We start from the raw sequence: 25,753 nt of genomic DNA, 5'->3' as shown, positions 1-25,753 counted from the left end.
ATTCTTTCCAGAGCCTCTCTAGTGTCTCAATGCATTATTTCAAATCAATAGATGGCATGCTCATGTAGGAATAATGAGGAGCACCTCTTCAAGTTCATTTTTGGCTGAAATGTGGCTTTGTACAGCAAGTACTGTCTACACTTGCTTTCTTGAGCTGAAACTTTGCAGTCTGGTAGTCCTTCCATGCCTAACACTGCCAGACATAATTTCTCCCCAAGGCTTCCCTCCTAAGACCCATTTTTGTCAGCTCTAAGTTTGTTGTTAGAAACTTGGCAGCAGTCAAAACTAGTTCAAATCAACTTCGCAAGCCACCAAATTCTAGAGTACCCTTCCAGATAGCATGCCCCACCTCCCGGACAGCTTTTGCTGGTTATTGCAAACCTGTGGGCGTGGATGGTCATGGTGACCACCACCCTGGCGTGCAAAATGGGTGCTCTGCACCTAGTTTCTCCCCTCCCGACCGTTTCTTGGCGAAGCAGATTGCCCCAGCATGTCCCAGCGCACCGCAGAGCATCCTTTGACTCTCTCCACGACGCTAGCTAGCATCCAATGCCCTCTGGGACGTGTGGCGCCCATGCCCATGTGAGCTCCAGAGAGCTCTCGAGCTCTCTCGGCTCCTCCTCCTCCACTTGAAGCTCTCCCCGAGCCTCTTCTGTACTAGCACCTCTCCCCCTCTTCATTGGGCTCCTCCTGAGCTCCCCCTTGAGCCCCTTCTCCTCCCAAGCTTCCTCCTCTCCTCCCATGGCCGCCATGGCAAGCTTCGGCCATGACTGCGCCTGGGCTCTCTAGCCCCCTCACTCCTCCCCTAGCTCGTCCTTGAGGACCTCGAGGCCACCACAGAGCCTCCCCTTTGAGCTCCCTAGTTTGCCTCCTCCTCCCATGGCCGCGAGGCCACTGATTCGGCTCGCCCGAATCCGAGCTCCCCCGAGCTCCTCCTCTCCCTCTAGTTGGTGTGAAGCACCCCCTCTTCCTATTTCATGCCCTTCCGACATTGTTTTCCCTCTAGGACACCGTGTGCACCGGGCCAAAGTGGCCAACGGCTCTCCTTGCGGCCAGCCCTAGCCGACGCCGCTATAGCCCCTCCCCGCCAGCGCTTAGGGCACAGTTGGATGCGGCACGGTCGCCCGAGCCCGTCGGTGTTTATGGCCTCACGGAGACGGCCAGTGTCGCCGGAGCTGGCTCCGGGAGCGCTCGGCCATGGCTCCCCTTCCCTCAAGTGAGCGCAGCGCGAGGAGGGAGATGAACCTGCCAGTGGGGCCGTCTACCCCACTAGTAAGACTCTCGATTGGCCTGTTGGGCCCACCGGTCGGGCTAAGTGGATACGACACTGGCTGTGGGCGCCTTCAAGTGCCGAACGCACACTCCAACAAATGCGCCTTCGGCGTGGCCTCCTCCCTGGCCAGACCGAGCTATTGGGCCGGCCCGAAGGCCTATCCAGCGCCCTAGGCGCTAGTTAGTCCGAGAAGGTAAGCCCTTTTATCTTTTTCCATATTTCTTAAACTTCCAAATTCCACCATAAATTCATACTAACTCATATTTCATTGATTCAAATTTCTACAGGATCCTAAAAATCAGGCCTATCCAAATAAGTGCTTTGCACATTTTTACCTACCCACTTTCTGTGGCATTTCATTTAAAATCCATATTTGTCCATATTTGACTCCACTTTGGAAATTTCCCTAGGATGCAAATCAACTCCAAATGGAGTGATTCAAACTCCCACAGCCTTCTAAAATCAGTCTCTATTTTTGGGACTCTGGTCAACATTTTTGTGTGACTTACTCATGTTGCAATAAATAAATAGCTCCTATTGCTATTTATTCCTCATTGTAAAATCTCTAGAATATTCATTACAACTCCAAATCCAGTGAAACCACTTTCTAAATGTTTCTAAAATCATTCTCTGTTAAATGGGTGCCTCCACTCATTTTTAACAGAATGATTTCTGTTGGCTTCTTCAATGATAACCTATTGCTCTTTCCAGCCATTCAAAAATCCTTGATGACCCAAATATCCTATATCAAGCTTCTGGTATTTTTCTTATGACCAGAGAGGTCCAAGAAAAATAAAACTTCTATTTATAGAACACTTTTATTTCTGCTTGATGTGTGGCTTACTATGGTTATTTCCGACGATAGTTGACGGTAGACGGAGTATTCGGGGACGAAGCGGAAGACTCGAAGACCCCGAGAACTTACGTGAGCATGGCAAGCATCCCTTTGACCATGACTTGAGCACAAACATTGTTGCATGCTAGTTGGTACTTTCTCATAGCATGTGATCACGATGCCGGTTCATCATTGTGGTGATGGTATCGAAGGCTTCTTCGAAGCACTTGCATGATAGTAATGTTATTCACATGGCTCCTCTGAGCATGAGCATGATGAGCTTGATCTTACCATCTACGAGGATCATGCTACTGTCATGTTGACTAGTAGAGTTAAATCATTGCACTGAGCTTGACCCTACCCCTTGAGGGTAATGTTATTACCATGTTGACAAGTAAAGATAGAAGCATATTATCATGAGCATGATGATGAGTTAAATAAAGAGTTTATGAAAACCCCGTTGTGTGCCACTAATGCCCGAGGGTGATGATGAGTTGGTGATCACTTTTGGTGAAGTGATGCACCGGTGTTTTTGTGCGAGTATGGTTTCGGAAATGGGATTAGATTTATGATGTGTCGACCGTCCCAACCTTACCAGTACGACCACGATACCCCTTTATGGGATGGGGCTTTGTTGATTACTCTGGTCGGTACTAGCAAAGAGCCACATTACTAGTGGCGGGAGTGATCGGTGTCACTCTCGTGATGGGGTCGTGCCAGGTAGGACGACTATGCCATTATTATGAGTTCCAGGCACACCGTTGGTCCCCACATGGTTGATACTGTCCAGAGTCGGTGCTCGTAAGGCGTACAACATGTGGGCTGGGTACCAATCGAGTGGACCTCTTTGTCTAGTATCGTCAGGGGAAAGATGATGATCGGGTATTTACGTCGGGTATATCTGATATACCACGAGTCGTGGATGACACGGAAGTTTCCCGTTTCTCGTGGGTCCAGCGTACTACCTCTGCAGAGTGTAAACTATTCGAATCGCCGTGTCCACGGTCAAGGACAGTTGGGTGGTGTTGCTTAAACTACGTCCAGCGTTTTCGCATAAACCAAGTGTGAAAGTGTGTGTGTGTGTGTGTGTGTGAGTTCGGTGAATGGTGTTAATAACCGGAGTTACTTGAGGAATTGATATGACCAAGTTCGGTGACTTGGCATATAGGGTGAACCTGGTGTGTTCAACCCTTGTCAGATATGTCGATATCTGTAACCTGTTCTTCAAGAGTAACTCTTTAACTTGATGCATATTCATGATCATTCCACCCAGATGAGTTATACCAGAAATGCATGATATTGTTATCCATCATTTTCATTGTTCATATCATGGGTTGTTTGCGAGTACATTCAAAGTACTCATTGGCTTGCCACTGGTTATTTTATTGACCAGGTGTGAAAGTCAGGATATGGTGAAGATTAACTCGGTGACGTTCTTGCGAGCTAGGATGCTTCCCAGTCAGAACGCCTGTGGTTAAGGCTGATGGCATGGGTTCACGCTTTCAACCAATAATTCCGCTATTGGTCTAGTTTGGTGCTTTGGCCTTTAAGGCCCTATGTATGTAAGACTCGACCGAAGTGGTCATTTATTGTATCAAACGGTATGTACGGATGTAAGACTCTATTATTCAGTATCTGTGTTCAGTGAGCATTGATCCTTGGGATCACTGGGCACGGCGATCTCGACTTACCAGTCGGGGTCCCCCAGAGCTGGTATCAGAGCCATCCTGACTGTAGGAAGCCCTTAGTTAGCATGGACATTAGTTAGGAAAAAACTGCTTTCCAGATCCTCCAAAATATTTACAAAACTTATATATTTTCTCGACTCTCCTAAAGTTTCAAAGAATATTGAAGGTTATGCTCTAGCCTTCCACTCTTATTTTCTTGACACTCCTCGTCTACTTTTTCAAAACTTGCTAATGGTCGCTAGAACCTTATGCCCTTCTGACCACGGGATAAATTGACATCTTCGTGGGCAGCCCGGAAGGAAGTAACCTTTCCAGGAAAACACCTGTGCTGAAGGACAGAGAAGACAACTCTACGACTAGACAACACCAACAGTAGTACCTCCATGAGGAACAAGGTTTTAGAGGCTTAGAAGATGGTGAAACCCTGGACACTGTTCCAGAGTGATGCCACCTTCGCCTACGATAATATGGACATAATATATGCAAACCTTGATCTGCATCACTAGTAGAGCGACCCTGTCAGTTATAAGTAATTGTGTCGACCACCACCGATGGATGAGAACCTTGCCATTTGGTCCGCCTCACCTTAGTGAGCAGGAAAACGGTTCTCTTCATCCCCCGCTCTAGGTGTCGATATCGCAATTAGTATGATTGACAGATCAGAACTCTATCATGTCTTGCAAATATCGGTGCATGAAGGTGTCCACCTGAGACTCTCGAAGCCTCTGAAGACAAGAAGACGATGACAAGATCACGAAGACCAGGAAGACCCTGTCAGTGACAGCTATGAAGAACCACCTTCGTCAGCAACTTCCCAGACGAGAAGACAACCAGAGTTCCTTACAACTCAAGTGAATTGCTTCAGCAAGCGACAACAAGAGGCGTGACAACACCCAGAGAAGGTCCAGAAGACTTAGCGGACTCCTCTCCGGAGCAAGAAGCAAGCACGACTGTCGATTCCCTGAACCTAGGATAGGATGAGTCGTGAATCCCCTATGCGAAGTCGAGTCCGTGAAATGGTTCGGATGGACCATGTTGTGTGTTGTTTGTTTTTGTTGTTTGTGCTTTGTTATAAGTCGCACTTTTGCTTAGGCAACAAGCATGCGGTTATATCACTTGTCTTATTTTGAGGTTCAAAATAATTTTTGCACTTGTTTGAGTTGATTTTTTCAATGCTTGTTTGATTGCACTGAAACCCTTAGAAACTCCCCTTTGTGCTCTCTCTCTCTCTCACCTCTCTCGGCAACTGAAGACAGCAAGACAAGATGTGCCAAGGAATCCACTTCGAAGGATGGCTGACACTGAAGACACTGACTGTGCTACGCTTAACCACGCGCAACCCGTAGGAGTGTGTTTTCCCCCCGAGATTGGAAAACCACACCATACCAGACTAACCTCCACAAGCCTTTCTGACTCAAATTTTCTGGTCACGTGTCTAGTACACGTACTTGCCAGAACTCGTGTAGGTCCCCGATAAACCACGCTGAGCACCGGGTTCTCAATGGAACGAGTGATCACTGTGAACAAGTATCCTTCCATCTCAAGCTAGCACTGTAACCTTGATGCCATAAGAGGACCGATCTCCGATATGAGAGCATTAGACTGTCAGGGTGATGATGATAGTTGTCTTGAGGATATAGTTAGACTATTTTGGTGGATCATGAGACCCTTACAAAGTAGGTGAATTTGGTGGAACAAGTTGGTATTAGCATAATCTTCATAATCTGGAGTAAGATTGGATTTAGTAGGACGATTATGATCGTGAACATTATTCTTGGTGGTATACATGACTTTAGCAAGTAGTTGCATTGGTTTGGCGATAATTATCAGGATGACTCGGAATATCAAGTAGACTTCTTATTGGATTTGAGTCTTGGATTTAAATAGGTAATCTAAACGGGGTATTGAGGATGACAAAGACCACATGGTTCGGAGTAAATTGGATTTAGCTCGTTAATCTCGATCATGATACCATGTTTCTCGGTGGATATAGAGTGTGTATACTTGGAGTTGTAAATAGATTTGCAACATAAGTAGTTGGCCTTGGAGACTAGATGGACATGTATATTGAAGTTGGTAGTTATACTATGACGTAATTCTTGCAATATTATGTGAATTATGAGGACCCTAAGAGTTTATGTGGAACCTCGTCAATGTTGGATTTGTAGGAGTGGTGAGTCTCGTCATGGTTGGTCGGATTGATGGATCACTTGATCGGATTCATAGGAAGGAAACAAAATATTGGATTGGTCTACTACGTGTTTCCTTAATATAGTAGTGTAGTCCCCTTTCCATTGGATGACTTAGGTGGACAATTGGATTTGTTATGCCTCAGATTCAATCGTGGTAGTTGTATGTCTCCCCAAGGTCCTTGCATAGTAATGCATGTAGAGTTGGGGGCTACGCCATACTTGTAAGTGTTTGGGTTTAGTTCTTCTCTCAACCCGGAGTTGACTAGCTTGAGCGGTGTGGAGTTAACCGTGTAGGGTGGTATCCTTGATGAGATGAGATGATGTTCTCTCAAGTTAGCGGTCGAACTACTGGCATCTAAGGAATGTGCTTAGAGATAAGATGATAACAGTTCGCCCACATCCTAAGTTCCTTAAGACCCTAAAGCTTCGCTGAGCCACAACATGGACGGACTACGACCATAGAAGACGAATCTAAGTCGTTGATATGTGGCCAGTACCCGCCCATAGCAAGTCTCGTTCTCCTCACCTGACTTTTGAGCAATGTGCTTATGTCGTGTTTGGGAAGGTAGGTTGTCATCCTCACTGATGACGTACTTACTCACCGGTAAGAGGAAGAACACACCTTAGTCCTGTTTGGACGAACCCAGGAACGCCGATTGTTGTGCCTCTCGAAGGTACAGTGATATCTCGAGAAGATGGACTTCTTGAAGCAATCCCAAGACAACGGAACACTATCCTACGCAAGTCAAGACGAAGAACCGCCGTGACAAGGAAGCCACGACAACGACGATGAAGCAACAAAAGTCAACCACCGACCACGCACCGACTACATCAACGACGTCAAGAAGCCTCGACGATTCAAGATGACGAAGCCCCTGGACAAGCGAAAGAATCAGACGACCTCTCCTTGGGTCAAATCAAGGACGAGAGTACTAGCAGGTCGTGGTGGAAACCTGCTGAAGGTGATTTCCGCTTGCCGAGTCGCGGACCTTGGAAATGGATGACTGGTCTATACTCTTGGGTAGCCAGCTTATCCAGAAACCCTCGCAACTCCCATGATGGCAGGACCTATTCTGAACTCTGAGCCTCCGAGCTTAGACTCATAGGTGAGACCCAGCCCGGACCCTTTCAAGAGAAGCCTTCGAAGACTAATTGCGACCATAGCTTGACTGCCGAAAGGAAGTCAAGGACTTCCCCGTAAGCAGGAAGCCATGCGAAGACTTTGGCAGTGCGTTCTAACACGAGACATCCTGATGTCACTAACCGACATGCGAAGCCATGACCAGATCCTAGACACACTATCTTGCCACGTATTCTCACTTGGATACACTCGCAAGCCAGAACCTTGCACGGACTTAGCTTACCAAGCCCTTGACCTCGGTCAAGCCTAACTTATTGCCAGATCCTGCTCACGATCAGTCGAGGACTTGTGAACATTCGAAGTTGTACCATCAAGCACCTCAAGACCACCACAACAATATGGAGACATGAAGACTACCTCCAACTCAAGATTTTGTATCACACCAACCCCTAGCCTAGAAATCTCGGGGACGAGATTTTCCTAAGAGGGTAAGGTCTGTCACACCCCAGTTTTTGGCTTTCCTGACTAACTAACTTATTTCAAAATTTAGGGCCAATTAAAAATTTTGTGAATGCTTGTGATGCTTGGAGTGACTATTGTCTGCCTGTTTGTTTAATTGCATGTGATTGATCCCCATTAATTCTTGCCATCCTCCTAATCACCTCCTCACTCCATGATCTCCTGACTAATGATCATACCATGTGTTTAGGACAAATATCTATTTTTACCAAATATTATTTTCACCAAAAAGCTTTTCTTTGAATTAAACTTTCAAACCCCTGAGATGAGGTTTGTACTTCAAGTCCTCAAATTAGGGAGTTTCTTTTGCACCAATTGTTTTATTTAAAACCATTATCAAAATTACTTTCAAAAACCACCATATTATTATTTTAAAAGTTATTTTAATATTTTATTTAAAAGCCCTTCTCTAAGGCCAGAAATGGTCTCCTATGAAGGAAAGTTATTTTTATTGCTTTCAAAATATTTCAGAAAATTTAGGGAAACTCAGTGCATATATTTATTCCATATTTATGAGTTTCAACACATGGTCATGTTCAAAATATTGGGCAAACCCCTCCAAAACCATTCCTGCCTATTTCAAGCTTTTGGAATATTTCTATAATAAATATTCTCAATAAATTCCAGTAAAATTCTAGCATGTCATCTATGATATTCTTGAGGATCTTGCCAAGTTTCATTTCAATCCAAGTTGATTTGACTCCCCTAATCACTCTAAAACCCTATCTGTCCAGAATCAAATTTGAGCAACTCTACATTGTGAAGTGTCTCCAATTGTGCTCAAATTTGGTGGACATGTTCCAGTACTCCAGTGAGGCATCCACACCAGGTGGTACCCCAAGGAGAATAGAGGAACTTGTCCTAAGACCCTCAAAACCCTCTCTGTTGATTCCTGACTTTGACAAACTTTACATTATAAAATTTGTCCAATTGACCTCAAACTTTTTGTGCATGCCTTAATGTTCAAATAATGCCCCTACACCAAATATTGGATATGTGGGAATTTATTTGAATAGGGTTCTAAGCAGAAACCCATTTCTGCCCCTTTCTACGGTTTTTCAAGTCTACATTGGAAAACTCCTCGAGCAAATCCCAGATTTGGTGTGCAAGCCTATTTTCATATATTATTTGACCCTGTTAAGTTCCATAGCCATTGGAATTCATATGATAGCCTAACCACAGATCAAACACCTTGTGTGCGCTCACTAATTTGGCTTGTTGTGCCCCTTCTACTTTATTCCTTGAGCTCAACTTTCGACCACAGCCTCTCATAGTCATATTTTACCTCCAGTAACTTTCCCATGGCCACTGGTCATTTATTCGGGAAGGACCCTTTGTAACTTTCTCTAATTTTCACCCTTGGCAGCACTGTTTTACCTCTCTTTCCATTCTTCTGCTTAAGCTATCACCCCCAATTCTTTCTAGAGCCTCTCTAGTGTCTCAATGTATCATTTCAAATCAATAGATGGCATGCTCATGTAGGAATAATGAGCAGCACTTCTTCAAGTTCATTTTTGGCTGAAATGTGGCTTTGTACAGCAAGTACTGTCTACACTTGCTTTCTTGAGCTGAAACTTTGCAGTCTGGTAGTCCTTCCATGCCTAACACTGCCAGACATAATTTCTCCCCAAGGCTTCCCTCCTAAGACCCATTTTTGTCAGCTCTAAGTTTGCTGCTAGAAACTTGGCAGCAGTCAAAACTAGTTCAAATCAACCCCACAAGCCACCAAATTCTAGAGTACCCTGCCAGATAGCATGCCCCACCTCCCGGACAGCTTTTGCTGGTTATTGCAAACCTGTGGGCGTGGATGGCCGTGGTGACCACCACCCTGGCGTGCAAACCGGGTGCTCTGCACCTAGTTTCTCCCCTCCCGACCGTTTCTTGGCGAAGTAGGTTGCCCCAGCATGTCCCAGCGTGCCGCAGAGCATCCTTTGACTCTCTCCACGACGCTAGATAGCATCCAATGCCATCTGGGACGTGTGGCGCCCATGCCCACGTGAGCTCCAGAGAACTTGATAGAGGCGAAGTTGTCCCTGTCTTTCGATGAGATCGTGGATATCGTTTAGATGGAGAAGACTTTGACGATCCGACTACGAACGTGTGAGGACGTCGCGCCTTAGCAATCGCTAAACCAACTCCGAGAGGTTATTGATCACGCCGGAGCACGATCAACCTGACCACGAGGGTCTGTTTCCTGCACGCAAACGAAGAACAAGCAAGAAACCAAGATTGCAATCAGGATATTGCGAATATAAGAGAAAAGCTTTATTGATGAAGGTGGGGTTCTGTGACGTCTTTGTCTGGTCGTAGAACACAAACGAAGAACGCGAAGTTGCAGCTATGGCGAACTTGAAATCTAAACAAAACCCAAGTCTAAACGGTGCCCTAAGGGCTGTATATATGAGGGAAAAGAGAGGCAATTTCGTAACCCTTGGGGAAGGGTTCCGAAAACAGCCCTAGTCTCGGTTTCCCCACACATACGGACTCTAAAAATAGCCTATATTATGGTATTTCGAAATTACATGGGCCTGGCCCAAAAATAAGGTGGCGCAACACCTATAATAGCCTATGGACGAAATTAATAAAGTGGGGTCTTGAATATTTCGTCCAAAGTCTTCATGCTCTCCTTATGGTGGCTTTAAAGTGCGGAAATCACCAAGGGAAGCTCCATTGTTCTCTCCCGCGCGTGCCCCTTGTTTGCCATGCTTCATCCCGCTCCAACGGATATCCTTCTTGTCCATGCTAGGTCCTTCATTCATGAGAACAACAAAAGTATCTAACTTAGGCAGCATCATATGTTCATGAACATTAGAAGTATTCCCAATAAACGAAAGTACCTGGTAATTCAATTGGCGTGCACGAGCTCTAGTAACTGGTCCAGTATGTATAGCAGCTGGTGCTGTGGGTGTAGCAATGGTATTGATGTCCTCATCATCCTCCCCTTCTTGAACTGAAGTCGTCCTCGACGGAAGCTCATCTTCCTCACCCAAATATGGCTTCAAATCTGCAATGTTAAAAGTGGGACTAACCCCAAAATCTGCAGGCAGCTCAAGTCGATATGCGTTATCATTTATTTTTTCTAACACTTTGAAAGGACCACCAGCACGCGGCATTAGCTTTGACTTACGCAAATCCGGAAACCTATCCTTACGCAAATGCAACCAAACAAGATCTCCAGGTGCAAAGACAACATGTTTTCTACCCTTATCTCCAGCAAGTTTATATCTAGCATTCATGCGCTCAATGTTTTCCTTAGTTAACTCATGCATCTTCAATATCAATTCAGCACGTTCTTTAGCATCAAAATTAACCTTCTCCGAAGATGGAATAGGTAACAAATCAATAGGTGCACGAGGTAGGAAACCATACACAATTTCAAAAGGGCACATCTTTGTAGTAGAATGCAGCGAACGATTATAAGCAAATTCAATATGAGGCAAGCATTCTTCCCACAGTTTTAGATTGTTCTTCAAAACAGCCCTAAGCATAGTAGACAAAGATCTATTGACTACTTCAGTTTGTCCATCAGTTTGGGGGTGACATGTAGTACTAAAAAGCAATTTTGTCCCCAACTTAGCCCATAAACATCGCCAAAAGTGGCTAAGAAATTTAGCATCACGATCTGAAACAATCGTATTTGGCACACCATGTAAGCGAATAATTTCACGAAAGAACAAATCAGCCACATTAGCGGCATCATCACTTTTATGACATGGTATAAAGTGTGCCATTTTTGAAAATCTATCCACGACAACAAATATGCTATCCCTCCCCTTCTTTGTTCGAGGTAAACCTAAAACAAAGTCCATAGATATATCCTCCCAAGGAACACTAGGTACAGGCAAAGGCATATATAAACCATGAGGATTCAGTCGTGACTTAGCTTTTTGACATGTCGTGCAGCGAGCAACAAAACGCTCAACATCCCGTCGCATCCTTGGCCAAAAGAAATGTGTAGCAAGTACGTCCTCCGTCTTCTTTACGCCAAAGTGTCCCATCAATCCTCCTCCATGCGCCTCCTGTAACAACAAAAGACGAATAGAGCTAGCTGGAATGCATAGCTTGTTAGCACGAAACACAAAGCCATTATTAATGATGAACTTGTTCCATGTTCTCCCTTCTCTACAATTCTCCAACACATCTTTGAAATCAGCATCATGCACATATTGATCTTTGATGGTTTCCAAACCAAATATTTTAAAGTCAAGTTGTGAAAGCATAGTATAACGGCGAGACAAAGCATCAGCAATAACATTATCTTTACCCTTCTTGTGTTTAATGACGTACGGGAAAGTCTCAATGAATTCAACCCATTTAGCATGTCTACGGTTCAGTTTTGCTTGACTTTTAATATGTTTCAAAGATTCATGATCAGAATGTATGACAAATTCTTTGGGCCATAAATAATGTTGCCATGTTTCCAAAGTCCGAACAAGAGCATATAATTCCTTATCATAAGTAGAATAATTCAGACTAGGCCCACTTAGTTTTTCAGAAAAGTATGCAACAGGTTTACCATCTTGTAATAACACACCTCCTAATCCAATTCCACTAGCATCACATTCAAGCTCGAAAGTCTTATTAAAATCAGGAAGTTGGAGTAAGGGAGCATGAGTTAACTTATCTTTCAAAACTGTGAAGGCTTCTTCCTGTGCAGTACCCCAAGAATAAGGCACATCTTTCTTTGTAAGCTCATTGAGAGGTGCAGCAATGGTGCGAAAATCTCTCACAAAACGCCTATAAAACCCAGCGAGTCCAAGGAAACTCCGCACTTGTGTGACCGTTTTGGGTTGCGGCCAACTCTCAATAGCTTCAATCTTAGCTTTATCAACTTCAATTCCCTGTGGAGTAACAACATAGCCAAGAAAAGATACTCGGTCCGTGCAAAAGGTGCACTTCCCAAGGTTACCAAACAAACGTGCATCACGGAGAGCAGTAAAAACAGCACGCAAATGATCCAAGTGGTCCTCCAAAGATCTACTATAAATTAATATATCATCAAAGTAGACTACCACAAAGCGTCCAATGAAAGCACGTAAAACCTCATTCATTAATCTCATGAAAGTGCTAGGTGCATTAGTCAAACCAAAAGGCATAACTAACCACTCATATAATCCAAACTTAGTTTTAAATGCCGTTTTCCATTCATCTCCCAATTTCATGCGAATTTGATGGTATCCACTACGCAAATCAACTTTAGAGAAAATTATAGAGCCACTTAATTCATCAAGCATATCATCTAGCCTAGGAATAGGATGACGATAACGAATAGTAATATTATTAATGCCTCTACAATCAACACACATACGCGATGTACCATCCTTTTTCGGCACTAGAATAATAGGCACAGCACAAGGACTAAGAGATTCACGTATATAACCTTTGTCGAGTAGCTCTTGTACTTGACGCATAATCTCCTTCGTCTCCTCTGGATTGGTACGGTATGGTGCACGGTTTGGTAGCGATGCACCGGGAATTAAATCAATCTGATGCTCAATCCCTCTAATAGGTGGTAATCCCGGTGGCACGTCTTGTGGAAAGACGTCAGCGAACTCCTGCAAAATGTTAATGACAGCAGGAGGCAAAGAGGATGGCATGTCCTCAAATGAAAATAAAACCTCTTTGCAGACGAAAGCATAGCAAACAGATGTAGTGATATCCAAATCAGTAATATCGGATTTAGTGGCAAGTAAACAACCACTTTTCAGTTTTATTTCAGAGGCAACACTAGATGATGATTTATTAGGCTTATTGTGTTGCTCAAATTCTTTTGCTACAATCTGATTTTCACTCTTATGTAGGTCTTGTTTTGCTTTACTAGCTCTCGCAATGTCATCTTTCATAATATGTTCAGGAGACATAGGAAGCAAAGTTATATTTTGATCCTTATGAACAAGAGTATACTGATTTGTTCTACCATGGTGTACAGAATTTTTATCAAATTGCCATGGTCTACCAAGTAAAACGGAGCATGCTTGCATGGGTACCACATCACAATCAACAAAATCAGAATATGTAGCAATGCTAAAATGCACACGAACAGTACGTGTTACCTTAACCTTGCCACTGTTGTTGAACCACTGGATATAATAAGGATGAGGATGTGGTCTGGTGGTGAGAGATAGCTTCTCCACCATCTCCATGCTAGCTAAGTTGTTGCAACTCCCTCCATCGATGATTACGCGAACAGAACGTTCCTTTACCACTCCCTTAGTATGGAACAAGTTGTGCCTCTGATTTTGTTCAACCTGTGTTACCTGCACACTTAAAACACGTTGAGCAACTAAGCTTTCATACCTGTCAGCGTAGTCAGCAGTCATGTATTGTGTCTCTTGTGCAGTATCATCTACACCCCGTTCTTCACTTGCAATAAGAGCCAGAGTCTCCTCGTCATAATCACTAGCGGAGTCATATCCACCATCCTCAGTAATAATCATCACACGCTTGGATGGACACTCTCTCGCATAATGACCTCCACCCTTGCAACGACGACAGATAACCTCATGTGTTTGCCCTGTAGATGCAGTGGATGAAGAAGAACTCTGTGCGGGCCCAGAAGGTGTACTCTTGGCGAACGATGGTGCCGGGGCCTGTTTCCTGGTATCTCTGGTGGAATTGGCGGCTGAAACAGGTGGTGCGGATGCAGGAGGACGTGTTGAAGTAGACGTGGTTCGTGGCGTCCATGAGGAAGTGCGACCTGCAGAAAAGTTAGTTCTTGCCAAAGCCTGTCGATCCTGCACTTCACGTTCAGCTTTGCAAGCAAGATGGAATAAACGAGTGATAGTGTTATAATCCTTATATTCTAGAATAGTCTGAATATCTCTATTTAGTCCACCCATAAAACGTGCAAGCATAGCTTCATTGTCCTCAACAATACCACATCTAATCATGCCAGTTTGTAATTCCTGATAATATTCTTCTACAGACTTTTTTCCTTGTCTTAAACGCTGCAAGTTTTGAAGTAAGTCTCGTTGATAATATGGTGGAACCCAACGAGTACGCATAGCAGTTTTCAAAGCAGCCCAAGTAGCTGGAATATTAGCATGATGTATTCGACAATATTCAGACCACCAAACACAAGCAAAACTAGTGAAAGAACAAACAGCAGCAGCCACACGTCTATCTTCAGGAAATTGCAAGCATGTAAAACGTTGTTCTGTTTCTAACTCCCAAGTAAGATATAGATCAGGAACATAGCGACCATCAAAACTAGGAATATTCAATTTAACTTTAGGGAGATGGTCGTGATCCCGTACCTGAGGGTGTGGTGCATCCCTACCGTTGCGGTTGTATCCATGTGGACGACCGGCGGCTTGTCGTGGTGGTGGTTGTTGTTCCCCGTGCTGAACTGGAGCATGCTCTCCCTCAGCATCGTAATCACCATCGTAATCATCATCATAATCATCATGCTGCTCAGCCGGAGAAACCTCAGCAGCAGCAGCAGCAGCACCAGCACCAGCACCAGCAGCAGCAGTTGGAGGATCAAGACCAATAAAAGGCTGCACGTGGCCGAGAGGCACGCGTCCCGGTCGTCGCCGTTGTTGTGGTTGCAGGGGAACAGAAGCTATAGCTGGTGGTGGTAATCTGGCAAGCACCTCATTGAACTTGGCATTCATCTTGGTGTCGAATTTCTGCTCCATACCGTCCAGCTTTTCCATGGCCTCTCCAAAGGTTGTTAGGAAACCCTGTACCTGCTGAGACATCATTTGCTGAAATTTATCATAAAGCTCCTGGTTGGTCAGGTTCTCCCAGTCGATCTCCTCGTCGTGTGATCCTGGCATGGTTAGCAGCAATAGGAACACAGCAAAATATGACCCTACAGACTACTAGGAAGTGGTGGTGGTGTGTCACAAATCTGTCAAGCAAATCTCAATTTCTTACAAATTCTTACCCAGCAGCAGGTGGCGATCGGCAACCGGTGTAGTCAAAACTCTCGAAGGTTGGATATAGCGATTGCCAGGTGGTGTCAAACACACGATGTAGATGTATGTGGAGCTGGGAAGGCTTATAATATGGTAGCAAGAAGGGTCAGCTATAATCAGTTCAGAGATGCAAAATTGAAAAGACGCTCAACGACGGTACCGTGCTGGTCCTAGGCTAGATCGGACTAGAGACGCGAGCCTAGAACACCAACGAAGTCACGACGACACGTACTAATCAAGGGAAGAGCCACTCTGATTTTTTTTTCTTTTTTTTTTCTTTTTTTTTTTCTTCAGGAAATCACTATAATGGCGAGTGGCTCAAAACTCTTCCCAAGGACTAAAAACAGGATAGGGACGAAATTTTTTGTGGACACTTTTTTTTTTTTTTTTGGAGCGGTGCGGGGCTGCGGCGGCCAAAAAAATGCGAAAAAATCACTATGATGGCGAGGGTCTCAAAACTCTTTAAAAACGCTAACAAAACGATAGGGAAAAAAAATTTCACCCCTCGAAATTTTGGCCTAAAAAGTGCTCTGGAAAGCGTGCCAGACTTTTTTTTTTTTTTTTTTTTTTCCGAAACCTACTCAGGTAAGGAAACGCGAAATCGAAATCAAATAGATCTCGAAATTAACCCAAACCGAAACAGACTAGGATGGTAATGGATATATGGTGGTGGTATATGGCAGCAAGGATAATGGTGGCGTGGTGGTGGTATATGGCAGCAAGGATAATGGTGACGTGGTGGTGGTATATGATGAAATACGATGCGGTGACGGCGTGACAAACTATGAACAGAACTCGAAACTCTAAAGAACTAGACACTAAGACCAGCAACTCGACACGACGATGTAACCGCAAATTCAACTAAGCAAACTACTGAAAAGATTATGCAAAGGCTCAGATTGGTTCGGATATGACGATCTAAGCCTAATATATTTATTTTTTTGGCTGTTTCGTGGACGATAGGTATGAAGAACAGATCCGATCTAAAGATGAAAAACTGGTAGAATCTCACCGAGCAACCTGAAAATCTGATACCACTTGATAGAGGCGAAGTTGTCCCTGTCTTTCGATGAGATCGTGGATATCGTTTAGATGGAGAAGACTTTGACGATCCGACTACGAACGTGTGAGGACGTCGCGCCTTAGCAATCGCTAAACCAACTCCGAGAGGTTATTGATCACGCCGGAGCACGATCAACCTGACCACGAGGGTCTGTTTCCTGCACGCAAACGAAGAACAAGCAAGAAACCAAGATTGCAATCAGGATATTGCGAATATAAGAGAAAAGCTTTATTGATGAAGGTGGGGTTCTGTGACGTCTTTGTCTGGTCGTAGAACACAAACGAAGAACGCGAAGTTGCAGCTATGGCGAACTTGAAATCTAAACAAAACCCAAGTCTAAACGGTGCCCTAAGGGCTGTATATATGAGGGAAAAGAGAGGCAATTTCGTAACCCTTGGGGAAGGGTTCCGAAAACAGCCCTAGTCTCGGTTTCCCCACACATACGGACTCTAAAAATAGCCTATATTATGGTATTTCGAAATTACATGGGCCTGGCCCAAAAATAAGGTGGCGCAACACCTATAATAGCCTATGGACGAAATTAATAAAGTGGGGTCTTGAATATTTCGTCCAAAGTCTTCATGCTCTCCTTATGGTGGCTTTAAAGTGCGGAAATCACCAAGGGAAGCTCCATTGTTCTCTCCCGCGCGTGCCCCTTGTTTGCCATGCTTCATCCCGCTCCAACGGATATCCTTCTTGTCCATGCTAGGTCCTTCATTCATGAGAACAACAAAAGTATCTAACTTAGGCAGCATCATATGTTCATGAACATTAGAAGTATTCCCAATAAACGAAAGTACCTGGTAATTCAATTGGCGTGCACGAGCTCTAGTAACTGGTCCAGTATGTATAGCAGCTGGTGCTGTGGGTGTAGCAATGGTATTGATGTCCTCATCAGAACTCTCGAGCTCTCTTGGCTCCTCCTCCTCCACTTGAAGCTCTCCCCGAGCCTCTTCTGCACTGGCACCTCTCCCCCTCTTCATTGGGCTCCTCCTGGGCTCCCCCTTGAGCCCCTTCTCCTCCCAAGCTTCCTCCTCTCCTCCCATGGCCGCCATGGCAAGCTTCGGCCATGACTGCGCCTGGGCTCTCTAGCCCCCTCAATCCTCCCCTAGCTCGTCCAGGAGGACCCCGAGGCCACCACGGAGCCTCCCCTTTGAGCTCCCTAGTTTGCATCCTCCTCCCATGACCGCGAGGCCACTGATTCGGCTCGCCCGAATCCGAGCTCCCCCGAGCTCCTCCTCTCCCTCTGGTTGGCGTGAAGCACCCCCTCTTCCTATTTGATGCCTTTCCGACACTGTTTTCCCTCTAGGACACCGTGTGCACCGGGCCACAGCGGCCTCTCCCTGCGGCCAGCCCTAGCCGACGCCGCTATAGCCCCTCCCAGTCGGCGCTTAGGGCACAGTTGGATGCAGCACGGTCGCCCGAGCCCGTCGGTGTGCCTGGCCTCACGGAGACGGCCAGTGTCGCCGGAGCTGGCTCCGGGAGCGCTCGGCCATGGCTCCCCTTCCGTCAAGTGAGCGCAGCGCGAGGAAGGAGATGAACCTGCCAGTGGGGCCGTCTACCCCACTAGTAAGCCTCTGGATCGGCCTGTTGGGCCCACCGGTCGGGCTAAGTGGATACGACACTGGCTGTGGGCGCCTTCAAGTGCCGAAGGCGCACTCCAACAAATGCGCCTTCGGCGTGGCCTCCTCCCTGGCCAGACCGAGCTGCTGGGCCGGCCCGAAGGCCTATCCAGCGCCCTAGGCGCTAGTTAGTCCGAGAAGCTGAGCCCTTTTATCTTTTTCCATATTTCTTAAACTTCCAAATTTCACCATAAATTCATACTAACTCGTATTTCATTGATTCAAATTTCTGCAGGATCCTAAAAATCAGGCCTATCCAAATAAGTCCTTTGCACATTTTTCCCTACCCACTTTCTGTGGCATTTCATTTAAAATCCAGATCTGTCCATATTTGACTCCACTTTGGAAATTTCCCTAGGATGCAAATCAACTCCAAATGGAGTGATTCAAACTCCCAAAGCCTTCTAAAATCAGTCTCTATTTTTGGGACTCTCGTCAACATTTTTGTGTGACTTACTCCTGTTGCAATAAATAAATAGCTCCTATTGCTATTTATTCCTCATTGTAAAATCTCTAGAATATTCATTACAACTCCAAATCTAGTGAAACCACTTTCTAAATGTTTCAAAAATCATTTTCTGTTAAATGGGTGCCTCCACTCATTTTTAACAGAATGATTTCTGTTGGCTTCTTCAATGATAACCTATTGCTCTTTCCAGCCATTCAGAAATCCTTGATGACCCAAATATCCTATATCAAACTTCAGGTATTTTTCTTATGACCGGAGAGGTCCAAGAAAAATAAAACTTCTATTTATAGAACACTTTTATTTCTTCTTGATGTGTGGCTTACTATGGTTATTTCCGACGATAGTTGACGGTAGACGGAGTATTCGAGGACGGAGCGGAAGACTCAAAGACCCCGAGAACTTACGTGAGCAAGGCAAGCAGCCCTTTGACCATGACTTGAGCACAAACATTGTTGCATGCTAGTTGGTACTTTCCCGTAGCATGTGATCACGATAACGGTTCATCATTGTGGTGATGGTACCGAAGGCTTCTTCGAAGCACTTGCATGATAGTAATGTTATTCACATGGCTCCTCGGAGCATGAGCATGATGAGCTTGATCTTACCATCTACGAGGATCATGCTACTGTCATGTTAACTAGTAGAGTTAAATCATTGCACTGAGCTTGACCCTACCCCTTGAGGGTCATGTTATTACCATGTTGACAAGTAAAGATAGAAGCATATTATCATGAGCATGATGATGAGTTAAATAAAGAGTTTATGAAAACCCCGTCGGGTGCCACTAATGCCCGAGGGTGATGATGAGATGGTGATCACTTTTGGTGAAGTGATGCACCGGTGTTTTTCTGTGAGTATGGTTTCGGAAATGGGATTAGATTTATGATGTGTCGATCGTCCCAACCTTACCACTACGACCACGATACCCCTTTATGGGATGGGGCTTTGTTGATTACTCTGGTCGGTACTAGCAAAGAGCCACATTACTATTGGCGGGAGTGATCGGTGTCACTCTCGTGATGGGGTCGTGCCAGGTAGGACGACTATGCCATTATTATGAGTTCCAGGCACACCGTTGGTCCCCACATGGTTGATACTGTCCAGAGTCGGTGCTCGTAAGGCGTACAACATGTGGGCTGGGTACCAATCGAGTGGACCTCTTTGTCTAGTATCGTCAGGGGAAAGATGATGATCGGGTACTTACCTCGGGTATATGTGATATACCGCGAGTCGTGGATGACACGGAAGTTTCCCGTTTCCCGTGGGTCCAGCGTACTACCGCTGCAGAGTGTAAACTATTCGAATAGTCGTGTCCATGGTCAAGGACAATTGGGTGGTGCTGCTTAAACTACGTCCAGCGTTTCCGCATAAACCAAGTGTGAAAGTGTGTGTGTGTGAGTTCGGTGAATGGTGTTAATAACCGGAGTTACTTGAGGAATTGATATGACCAAGTTCGGTGACTTGGCATATAGGGTGAACCCGGTGTGTTCAACCCTTGTCAGATATGTCGATATCTATAACCTGTTCTTCAAGAGTAACTCTTTAACTTGATGCATATTCATGATCATTCCACCCAGATGAGTTATACCAGAAATGCATGATATTGTTATCCATCATTTTCATTGTTCATATCATGGGTTGTTTGCGAGTACATTCAAAGTACTCATTGGCTTGCCACTGGTTATTTTATTGACCTGGTGTGAAAGTCAAGATATGATGAAGATTAACTCGGTGACGTTCTTGCGAGCTAGGATGCTTCCCAGTCAGAACGCCTGTAGGTTAAGGCTGATGGCATGGGTTCACGCTTTCAACCAATAATTCCGCTATTGGTCTAGTTTGGTGCTTTGGCCTTTAAGGCCCTATGTGTGTAAGACTCGACCGAAGTGGTCATTTATTGTATCAAACGGTATGTATGGATGTAAGACTCTATTATTCAGTATCTGTGTTCAGTGAGCATTGATCCTTGGGATCACTGGGCACGGCGATCTCGACTTACCAGTCGGGGTCCCCACAGAGTATGACTGTGACTGGATATTCTTTGCCATGAAATACAATGTTCAGTCAGCCCTTGGTCTTTGAAGGTGCTCTGCATTTAAGTTTTGCAGTCTCAAAAAGGGCTAGCGAGATACCATATGTTCATATTGTATAATGATTGTTTTGATTGAAGTGTTGACGGTTGAAACTTATTATTATTGCTCGCTAGTTGATTATATCATTGATATGAGTACACCATGAGACCTAAATGTTATTGCTTATGTGGTTAGCTTATAATCTTGCTGAAAATCCGAATATGAGTTAGACATAATTACAACAACAAGATCAAACAGAGTTCGTAAAAGTTTTTCTTTTGTCTCTTTCAGTTTGTCAACTGAACAGTTTGAGGACAAGCAAGGCTTTAAGCTTGGGGAAGTTGATACGTCTCCATCGTATCTACTTTTCCGAACTCTTTTGCCCTTGTTTTGGACTCTAATTTGCATGATTTGAATGGAACTAACCCGGACTGACGTTGTTTTCAGCAGAATTGCCATGGTGTTGTTTTTGTGCAGAAATAAAAGTTATCGGAATGACCTGGAAACTTACGAGGATTTTTTGTGGAATATATAAAAAATACTGGGCGGAAGAAGTACTGGAGGGGGGGCACCAGGAGGCGACAAGCCTGCCAGGCGCGCCCTACCCCCCTGGTCGCGCGTGGTGGACTCGTGGGCCCCCTATTACCCCTCCGGCTCCCATCTTCTGCTATATAGAGGGTTTCATCCCAGAAAAAATCAAGGGAGGGATTTCGTGAAGAGTCACTGCCTCCACGAGGCGGAACTTGAGCAGAACGAATCTAGAGCTCCGGCAGGGCCGTCCTGCCAGGGAAACTTCCCTCCCGGAGGGGGAAATCGTCGTCATCGTCATCACCAACACTCCTCTCATCGGAGGGGACTCATCTCCATCAACATCTTCATCAGCACCATCTCATCTCCAAACCCTAGTTCATCTCTTGTACCTAATCTCCGTCTCGCGACTCCGATTGATACTTGTAAGGTTGCTAGTAGTGTTAATTGCTCCTTGTAGTTGATGCCAGTTGGTTTACTCCTTGTAGTTGATGCTAGTTGGTTTACTCGCGACTCCGATTGGTACTTTGTATTAATTCTTCTTTCGTAGTTGCTGATGCTTGCGAGAGGGGTTAATCATAAGTGGGATGTTTGTCCAAGTAAGGACAGCACCCAAGCACCGGTCCACCCGCATATCAAATTATCAAAGTAGAGAATGCGAATTATATGAATATGATGAAAAGTAGCTTGACAGAAATTCCTATGTGTCCTCGGGAGCGCTTTACCTTATATAAGAGTTCGTCCAGGCTTGTACCTTGCTACAAAAGGGATTGGGCCATCTTGTTGCACCTTCGTTACTATTATTACTTGCTACCCGTTACGAATTATCTTATCACACAACTATCTGTTACCGATAATTTCAGTGCCTGCACAGAATACCTTGATGAGAACCACTTGTCATTTCCTTCTACTCCTCGTTGGGTTCGACACTCTTACTTATCAAAAGGACTACGATAGATCCCCTACACTTGTGGGTCATCAACAGCCAAGGCACCCCAGAGCGCGCCAGCATGCCCTGGCATGCCAAAACTGTGCTCTCTGCACGCGACAGGGCGCACCCGAGGCAAAGGTGGCCATCCCCGGCCGGTTCGAGCCTCCCCTCGATGCCTCTCCGAATCACCGACAACCCTCCTGTATCAGGGCAGCCTCAGGGCCCCTCCTCCCTCTCTCTGTTGACCGGAGCGACGTGTGCTCGCGCACGACAGATTCGGCCAGAAGAATGCGGCCACGCATGCACGCTCCTCCTCGCTTCCTCTCCCTCTCAGTGACGCACAGGGGTCCTAAACCACATCCGCAATACCGTGGTTTCAACCCTGAGCTCTCTATGTCCCTCCTGCAAGCCCAAGTGAAACCACCGGCGCTTCCCGCTCGGTGCACCGTCGAGGGCCTATAAATAGGCCTTCCCCCTCGCACTAGCACCCTCACCCCACTCCTCCAGAGCCTAAATCGAACCCCTAGCCACTCCATTCGAGCACAGCGAGCTCCAGTGCTCGAGATCGACCGAGGCCCCGCCGCTTCAGAGCTTCGTCAATCTCGGGCTACAGGCCAGCTCCAGCAGTCCTCTCTCCTCCTCTGTGACCGTAGTGAGCTCAGGAAGCTTCCTCACCACTTCCCCGAGCTAATCCCTGCCCGTAGCACCCACTTCATCCACCTCCCGAATCGGCTCCACCGCGGCCACCTCGTCGCCGGTGAACCACGGTCTCCCCGTCGTCCCTTCGACCACCAGCACGTAGGCGACGATGTGTTGGTTCCATTCCTACCATCGTTGGGGCTCGAGGGCGTCGGTGTCGCCGCCGGTGTGCCTCCCCTCCCCTCTGTCCAAAGGTGGAAGACGACCCTGGCAGGTGTGCCCCACCTATCGGTGACTCATCTCTCTCCCTCTCTCTCCTCTCAGCCGCTGAACATAGGGGCCCACGCGTCAGGTTTGAACCTTGACGGCGTGCCCGGGCCGAGCCTGGCGAGGGCTGAGCCCTTTTCTTTTTCTGTTTTAATCTTGTTTTAAAAGATTTTTGTAGAATTTGTTATCCAATATTATTTAATTATTTTTCCACCACAGTTCTTCTAAAAATGAGTAGAATTTCATAGAGCTAATAGGCAAATTATTGTGACAACTTTTCTGTATAGAGATAATTAAAAGGCTTATTTTGAATACTTTAGCTTCTATTAAATTGATTTTTAAAAATAATCTTTTACCCAAAAAAATAGACAAATATTTTCAAAATTATAATATAGATTTACCTGAATATTGTAACATTTTTAAAGTGAGTTTGTGATCCGTTTTTTAGTGGGCTACTTATTATTTTATTATGTACTACGACGATAGATTCCATGTTTGATGAAGGAGTTGGACTCGAAGACCCCGAAGACCCTAGATACTTACTTGATCAAGGCAAGCAGCCCTTTGACCATGTTTGAGCAAAATATTATTTGCATGCTAAGTAGAGCAATTATTCCCATTGCATATGATCATGAGTATTCGGTAAATCATCGATGCGATGTTTCCGATGGCTCCTCCGGAGCACTTGCATTTGAGCATGATCCTACCACCTATGAGGGTCACGCTAATATCATGTTGACAAGTAGAGCTAAGCATAGTAGAAGCATGAGCATGATGATGGTAAATATCAAAGGTTTATGAAAACCCCGTCGGGTGCCACTAATGCCCGAGGGTGATGATGAGATAGGTGGCCACTTGTGAAGAAGTGGTGCATCGGGTATATTTGGTGTGAGTAGTTTCGGAAATAGGAATAGATTTATGATGTGTCGACCGTCCCAACCTTACATGTACGACCACGATACCCCTTTATGGGATGGGGCTTTGTTGATTACTTTGGTCGGTGGTAGCAAAGAGCCACATTACTTGTGCCGGGAGTGATATGTGGTCACTCTCATGAAGGGGTTGTACCAGGTAGGTCGACTATGTCGTTTTTACGTGTTCCGGGCACACCGTTGGACCCGCATGGATGATATTGTCCAGAGTTGGTGCTCGTAAGTCGTACGTCATGTGGGCTGGGTACCAATCGAGTGGAACTCTTTGTCTAGTATTGTTAGGGGAAAGGCATCGATCGGGTACTTACCTCGGGTATGCTATATACCGCGAGTCCTCGATGACATGGAAGTTTCCCGGATCTCGTGGGTACAGCATACAACCTCTGCAAAGTGTAAAACTATTCGAATAGCCGTGTCCATGGTCAAGGAAAGTTGGGTAATCCTACTTAAAATACGTCCACTCGTTTCCGCATAAACCAAGTGTGTGTGTGTGTGTTCAAGGAGTTATGTGAAAGAGTTGATATGACCAAGTTTGGCGACATGGCATGTCGGGTGAACCCGAAGTGTTCAGCCCCAGCAAATATGTTGATATATGTAACATGTACTTCTAAATGCCATCTAGCTTATGTTGCACATCCATCCATGATCATGTTTAGTTACAATAAGTTGTTATCCACCAATATTGCATATTACTTGTTATCATACATACGGCATTACCCATACCATGGGTTGTTTGCGAGTACATTCAAAGAACTCACTCGCTTGCCACTGGTTATGTTATTGACCAGATACAGAAGGACCGGAGTTTGGAGAAGAATTCGTCGTCGGAGACGGACTTGCGAACTAGGACGTTCCCCAGTCAGAATGCATGTTGGTGTAGGTGATGGCATGGGCACCCGCTTAGACCAAAGATTTCCACTAGTAGATGTATCAGTGTAATTTGGCCTTATAGGCCCTACCTTTGTGAACTTGACCTTGATGGTCATTTGATGTATTATTTCGGTATGTTGGATGTAAGACTCTTAATATTCAGTATTTGTGTGTTCGGTGACCATTGATCTCTAAGATCACTGAGCACGTACATTCAGCGATCTCGACTCGTAAGTCAGGGTCCCCACAAAGCTGGTACCAGAGCCATCCTAACTGTAGGAAGCCTTAGGTAGCATGGACGATAGCTGAGACGAGTAGTACACTAAGCCCTTACACTTGACATTTTCTACACCCACAAAAAAAATTCTGAGCCTCTCCTACAACCTTGTAGATGGCCGTCATACCTGAGATGCTTCTAGAGACGGGCTTTCCCCTACTCTTGGGAGATAGCTTGGAGAAGTGTCAAGTACGCCGCACGCCCTTTTTCTCTACCACGAGCACTGAGTCAACGCCGACACAAAAGAATATCACATGGACGTGATAGTGAAGGCAAACGACTCCCCAACTAGTTGGTTCTTTGAAGGACCACAGATGGAGAATCCTATGTTGGTAGTGGAGTCAGTCGCACGAGAGGCGCTCGTGTGTCTCCACGACCTCCTTCCCGAGATGGCCAACGAGCCGACTACTCGTCACCTGCCTTTTATTAAGGACGGGATTGACGGGAGTTGGACACTTAACCCATCCTCGGAGGACGGAACGGCACTCAGGTTTCAGACCTATTTCAGCCTCTTCGCCGACACCTTGACGCACCTTCTGATCAAGGAGTTTGTGACGCTTCGCCAAGAACTGCACC

Source organism: Hordeum vulgare, chromosome 2H (assembly GCF_904849725.1).
Source record: "Hordeum vulgare subsp. vulgare chromosome 2H, MorexV3_pseudomolecules_assembly, whole genome shotgun sequence".
Lineage (NCBI taxonomy): Eukaryota > Viridiplantae > Streptophyta > Magnoliopsida > Poales > Poaceae > Hordeum > Hordeum vulgare.
This window is presented reverse-complemented; position numbering follows the sequence as displayed.